This window comes from Lytechinus pictus, chromosome 2 (assembly GCF_037042905.1).
Source record: "Lytechinus pictus isolate F3 Inbred chromosome 2, Lp3.0, whole genome shotgun sequence".
In the NCBI taxonomy this organism is placed as follows: domain Eukaryota; kingdom Metazoa; phylum Echinodermata; class Echinoidea; order Temnopleuroida; family Toxopneustidae; genus Lytechinus; species Lytechinus pictus.
The window spans coordinates 15,475,353-15,482,774 of record NC_087246.1 but is presented as its reverse complement, the minus strand read 5'-3'; positions in this window follow the sequence as shown (position 1 = coordinate 15,482,774).

Genomic DNA, 7,422 nt, shown 5'->3' with positions numbered 1-7,422 from the left:
AGCGCATGCGCATTTTATTACAGGCAGCAGAGAGAGAGAGAGGAGAGGGGAGGAGAGCTCTCTCCAAAGCTAAGACCTTATAATATAATATACACAACAAAAAAAGTAAGTCCCCCTAAATCAAATTGCTGTAACTTTTGAATGGAATTATTTTGAGATATGATATTCCGTGGGTGGTTTTCTACACTCATTAAGCAACTCCTGGGGAAATATAAGATTGATCGGTTGAGTCATGCATGAGTAATTAAAGATTGAATTAAAAATGACAATTTTTGAAAGTCACAAGAGTCGTTTTTCAGATTGTGCAAATACAAAGTTGGGCAAATGTTGTCTTTAGGTGAATTTTATGGTGTTATGCTGTTTTAATATCCATCATTTAGCCACTCCACACACAATTTTGATATCATATATGTTCATGGTTGAGTGAGCACAATGTATTGCAGGGGCCGCGGAAGCGAGGGGGGGGGGCTGGGCGGGGAGCTTCAGTCCCCCCCCCCCCCACTTTTTTCCAAAAGCATGTACAAAAATGTAAAAATGACCATACGATTGTGATTTTTTGCATGGTCAGCCCCCCCCCCCCCATTTTGAAAACCCTTCCCTAGCCCCTGTATTGTGACGTATCATCATAGGGGTTTATGGTAGTATCCTCTACAACTTATTAGATCATGTTAAAATTTGAAAATGTTGGTGCATGGCTACCCCGATTATAGGCCCCTCCCCCATTTTAAAATTCTGGACCCACCACTGATTTGTCCATGAATTAAACTGATCATGAGAAATTGTTAGGAAAAGAATACATTTATGCAGTATTCATTCCTAAGTTTTCGAATGTGCTCGCTCAACCATGAAAATGTTTAAAGTTCGGAAAGTGTGTGGTGATAAAACAATATCAATTTAAGTCTTATTTGAAACCGAATTTACCCCAATATTCACTTTATTACCTTTTAAAATGAGTCTGTGACATTGAAAATACAAATTTTCCCACTTTGATGCGTGCTCACTCATCCACGAATAACTCCAAATCGATTTCATTTTTGCACAGAATTCTGCCCATAGGTTGATAAACATTACTGCCAAATGACATTGCTAAAGACAGCCGTGAAAAAAAGTTCCACCATATTGAATAAGGGGTTACTTATTCTTAAACATGTGCACCCATAATGTACACAAGTCTATGAGAGACGAAGTCAAAATTTTAACAAATATGAAATGAGGGTTTGTTTCATGGACGGTTTTTGTTACTTCTGCCAATAGTTATTTCATGAAACTTCGTACATGGCTTCAGAGTAACACTATCCAAAAGGCGCGCACACTAAAATAACCATTCGATACGACACAGAGTGGGGCCAAGGCCTTGAACTTTCTTCTCATTTGCATAATTTTCGAATTTTGTGTGCTCTCTGATGCATTAAACATCGGGATTTTCATAAAAATCAAATCAAATGAACTATGCAAGGAGGTTTGTGGCAGATATCCATAGTAACAAATTGCATTTTTTCCAATAACGTAAAAAAGAGCTAATCGCATTCCACATGTTCATTCAAGCGTGGATATTTAATTAAACGCATTTGAATCATTGAAGCATGTTAATTGGTCATGAACATATAACGAAAAAGTTGAGAAAAGATCATTTTCAGTTCCCAAAATGAACCAATACTTGCCTATGATATTTGAAAATCGTATTTTTTGTTTTCCATAAATGTTCATTGAACCGTGAAACGATGAATATTGTTGAAGAAACTCTTCCAAAAACAACTGTCATCATATTCTATCATTTTTATTGATATAAATGTGTAAAAAATCCAATTATAGCAAATTTGGACTTGTGTTTATTCAACCGTGAAATTTAGCCAAAAAAGTTGTATCGTCTTTTAGAGAGTACCTTTTACAAGCCTTCTGACTATTTTTATGATGAGAATGGGGAATTAGTTCGAATAAAATGGAATCAAAGTCATGATATTTGGCTTGTGACTTTTGAAAAGTGACATTTTTGCCTTCTGACGGTGCTCACTGAAGCATGAAGTGAAATACGTCCATATATAACGTTTACTCAGAGGGTAGCTTATAAAATTACCTACACGCTCATGTAAAAATATATTAAAAACTCGCGTTGGTTCGGAAATTATTGATGTTTGTTTAAGGGGGGACTTACATTTTTTTGGAGAGAGCTCGACCTCGGCCTCCTCGCACGGATTTGTGAGAGAAATCGCCTGACTCAGAGAAGAAGCCGGGAGAAGAAAAAGAAGAAGATGAAGAAGAAGAAGAAGAAGAAGAAGAAGAAAGAAGAAGAAGAAGAAGAAGAAAAAGAAGAAGGAGGAGGAGAAAGCAGCGGCGTAACAGGGGTCCATGGCCAGCATGGCCAGGGGCCGGGGGTGGGGGGCAAGAGCCAAAAATTTCCCGGTCATATCATGGTATGAACAGGTAATGGTGTAATGAGGCGACTATTTTGAGAGGGCCAGATATTGCTTATCGGGCAGAATTTATCTTGGAAAAAAAAATGTTGCGAGCGAGCGAAGCGAGCGAGCAAAAATTTTGACCTTTTTAATACAAAAATCCGATTTTGTGACAGATTTTGACATGATATCCAGAAAATACTATAGTTCACTTTCCTCTCTTTCCATTCCTTTTTTGTGGTGTGTACGCCACTGTGAACAGGATTCTTTGCTGCAGTAGCGTGAAGAGTAAAAAAAACAACGAGGGGCGCAGTATGAAACATGTGCTAAACAGCTGCTTAAAGGTCAAGTCCACCCCAGAAAAATGTTGATTTGAATCAATAGAGAAAAATCAAACAAGAATAACGTTGAAAATTTCATCAAAATCGGATGTAAAATAAGAAAGTTATGACATTTTAAAGTTTCGCTTATTTTTCACAAAACAGTTATATGCACAACTCGGCAACACGCAAATGAGAGAGTCGATGATGTCCCTCACTAACAATTTCTTTTGTTTTTTATTGTTTGCATTATACAATATTTCAATTTTTACAGATTTGACAATAAGGACCAGCTTTACTGGACCATAAGATGTTAGAACAATTGTAATTCCCCATGTTCATGGAGGAAGAAAACTTCTTTCACCTTCCAATGAGGAGAAAATTCAAATATTTCATATATCATATAATAGAATACAAAAGAAATAGTGAGTGAGTGACGTCATCAGTCCCCTCATTTGCATACTGACCAGGATGTGCATATAACTGTTTTCCGAAATTTAGCAAAACTTTAAAACGTCATAACTTTCCTATTTTGCATCCGATTTTGATGAAATTTTCAGTGTTATGCTTCTTGGATTTTTCTCTATTTGTTCAAATCAACTTTTTGTTGGGGTGGACTTGTCCTTTAAAGGGTTGGTCCGGGCTGAAAGTATTTATAGCTTAATAAATAGAGTAGAATTCACTGAGCAAAATGCTGAAAATTTCATCGAAATCAGATAACAAATAACAAAGTTATTGAATTTTAAAGTTTAGCAATATTTTGTGAAAACAGTCGTCATAAATATTCATTAAGTAGGCTGATGATGTCACATCCCTACTTGTTCTTTTGTATTTTATTATATGAAATTAGGTTTATTCAAATGTTTTCCTCCAATAACTAGAAAAATTAGATTGACAACTGATTTAGTGCATTCGATATATTTATTGCTGCAACTTATTTCATTATTATTCACACAAGTATTAAATAATGAAAAAAATATTATGTAATAACATAAGAAAACGGAAAGTGGGGATGTGACAGCCAACCTAATGAATATTCATGATGAATGTTTTCACATAATATTGCTAAACTTTAAGCTTCAATAATGATTATTTGTTATTCGATTTTGATGAAATTTTCGGCATTTTACTTTGATACTTTGATTTATTGTTTTCTTCTGCATCCATAACTTTCATATAATACATTTTTCATAACATAATAAACATAATATGCTAGCATTTTTGGCATGAATCATAAATAAAGAGTATTAAAAAGATAATTTCAGACAAAAATGATTAACTATATGATATTTACAATTTGCAGGACAAGGATTGTCATCATAAGCAGATTGCTTGAAAAAAAAAGACAATCCCACTAAATTGCTCACTAAATTCTACTCTATGTATTAAGATATAAATATTTTCAGGCCGGACCATCCCTTTAATATAAGTCCCGAGCGAGCGAGAAAAAAATCACCTATACATGAGAATCTAACTTTGAGATATTTTTGAAATTATATTCAGTAAATGAAATGTTATCCTACACTTTTCCTTTGCTTTTCTTTCCTTCTTTTTTTGTTCTTGTTTGTAGAACTTTGGGGGGCCAATGGCCCATAACCCTCCCATACTCATATACGGCAGTGCTGTGCGGTTGGGGTCCGGGGTGGAGCCCCCGGAACTTCTTGATATCAAAGCCATTTAAACCTCGCAGATTGCCGCTATTTTAATCAAATCGCGGGGATATATATATAAATATAGCTTTTACACAACATATCTATTCAACCCAGTTGCGTAATGAACCAAATATATTGGGGGGGGGGGGGGTTAAACATAGCAATGTGTGAAAATTTACATCCTACATCCATTGCATGTGGGATGTTGGTTCTACTCTATCTATTTGTCATTATATTGATTTGTTTGTTGAATTTGTTAAAAGTCGCCAGCGTGCAAAGCGAGCTGGAAAAAATTCCCAATTGAAATTAAATTCTAATTATGTGATATATTTTTCCATTATATTCAGCAAATAACACATTTCATTGTTTCCATTCATTTCATCATACGTTGTCTCCTATAATTTCTTTTATTTCCTCTTGGGTGTGGAACCAAGACCCCCCCCCCCCGCCTGTACGCTAGTGATTGAACGTGATTAAACGGGGGCGTTATAGAGCCATTTGCCCCGGTAGCTTATTTGCATAAAATTTAGCAAGCTTATAGCACAATGTTGTATGCAGTCCATCTTTCTTCCCGCTCTTTATTTTCAATCCTCGGCAGCCCGGTCGTGTTATTATTATTTGTTTTCTTGTCCCTTTTCTTTGTTTTCTAATCTAGCTTTTGACTTATTCCATTTTACATTCGTTTCCCGCTATTGTTTGCCATTTTGTCATCTTTTAATTTATTTCCCATCATGCTATTGCATTACATAAGCCTATTTCGGAATGATTTGTTCTTTGTCAAATGTTTTTCTTTTGTACCTTTTCCAGCTTTTTTTCCTTTTCCATTAATTTTTTTTTTTCGTTTTCTTTTCACTTTTCCCTTTCCTTTTCCTCCTTTCCTTTTCCTCCTTTCCCTTTCCCCTTTCCTTTCCATTTCTTTCTCCCTCCTTTTTTTTCTTTTCCCTGTTTTTTTAATTTTCCCGGTGAAATCCGCCAGGGGGCAGCTTGCCCCCCCTGCCCCCCCCCGCCTGTTACGCCACTGGGAGAAAGAATTCCCACTAAAATAAATTCATTCTTCACAATAGTGTGAATAGAGGATCATTATAAGGACCTATAGTTACATGGTTGGCATTAGTTCAAGGAGCCCCGATCGGCCCCGATCGATAACAGTGGGAAAATACAGGTTCATGTTTACATAATATTGAATTATGCGGTTTTCCAGAAAATTTGATTAACGTTGATACCTCTATGATCATGCCAATTTGGGATTTGCCCTTATCAAATTTTAAGCCATACACCATTCTCCAATCAAATGATTTTAAATCTGTTTTTACTGAATTATACCCCGATTATAACAAGCACAAAGCGGTTGCATTTTGGTTAGTTTTTTCTTTATAAATCCAAAAGATTTTGAGTCCTTACTGATAGGGCATTATAGCCCTCGATGCAATTACTTAAAGGGGAAGTTCACCCTGACAAAAAGCTTATTGTAAAAATAGTAGAAAAAATAATAAAAAATACTGCTGAAGGTTTGAGAAAAATTCATCAAAGAATTAAAAAAAGTTATTAAAATTTCAATTACTTGATTTGTGACGTCATATGCGCCGAGCCGCATTCCTACATAGCGAATGGTAAAAAATCAATGAAATGTCATTTTCTCAGAAAATTGAAAATGGTTTTCACTGTACCTTTTGTATATCAATAGACAAATCATTTCACAACCGATCATGAATAGATAACAAAATTAAGTCACCAGGAACCATACAAAATTTGAAATTCATGCATTTATATTACATAACATATGGGGCAGCTGCTCGTTTATGACATCACAAATACAAAACTTTCAACTATAATAACTTAATTACTCTTAATCTTTAACGGATTTTCCTCAAACCTTCACCAATATTTTTTATTATTTTTTTGCTATTTTTACAACAAAGTTTTCTTCAGGGTGAACTTCCCCTTTAAAGACCAAGGCATGGAAACCCCAAGGCCAAGACCAAGGAAGCCCACGGTCTTAAGGATCTCTATTTCCACATGTCTGCAGTATAACTTTGGTATTTATTTTGATTGTTTTTGCTCGTTTATTTTTGATATTCTTTATAACTTAAAAGGGGTGCTCCAGGCTCGCTAGCTTTGCTCGCAACTTTTTCAAAAAGATAAATATTGCCCGATATGCAATATCCGGTCCCCTTAAAAATGTTGCCTCATTACACCACTGCCTGTTCATACCATGATTTGACCGGGAAATGTTTGGCTCTTGCCCCCCCCCCCCCCCCTCTGGCCACCAACCCCTGTTAGGCTCCTTTAAATTCCGACCTGAAAACTGGGCATTATTTGCAACCAATTATACAGGATACGCGGAGCGTGAGCTGAACAATTTTGATAGTCAGACCCTAGACGTTAAAATGGAATATGGGGGCATCGTGATGGTGTAGTGGTTACGACTCTCGCCTTTCAATCAGAGAGACGTGGGTTCGAATGCCGGTCATGGCGTGTTTTCCTTGAGAAATTTACCCAAAAAATGATTGTGCTGCACTCGACCTAGGTGAGGTGAATGGGTACCTGGTAGGATTTATTCCTTAAATGCTTTAGTGCCTTATGCGGCTCAGCTACAGCCGGGGTATCAAGCGCAGTAGAGTATATGCAATTATATAGCTGCGCTACATAAATGGACCATATATTATTATTTATTATTATTATAATGTTACTGCACTTTTTAAAACCAATAATTTTAAATCAAACAAATAATGAAAGCTTGATGTGTAAGCAGAATTATGTTTTGTATACCGGTATTGACTTCAAAACTGGATTCAACTTCCATTTAAGCAGTTCAAGTAAGATTTGTATCTCATTATTGATTGATTGCATTATTTTATTGTTTTAATTTCCTCTTCAAACAAAAATTACAATAAAACTAAATACAATATACAAAAAATAACACTGAAGGAACCCGCGGCACTGGAAAGCAGAGCTTGCTTTTATTTGGGTTCCCTGATACTAGTAGAATAAATATCTCACTGAAATTTTATATAGTGTCGGGTAAGATTTTTAGTTTATGTCTTCCCTTCACCTTAA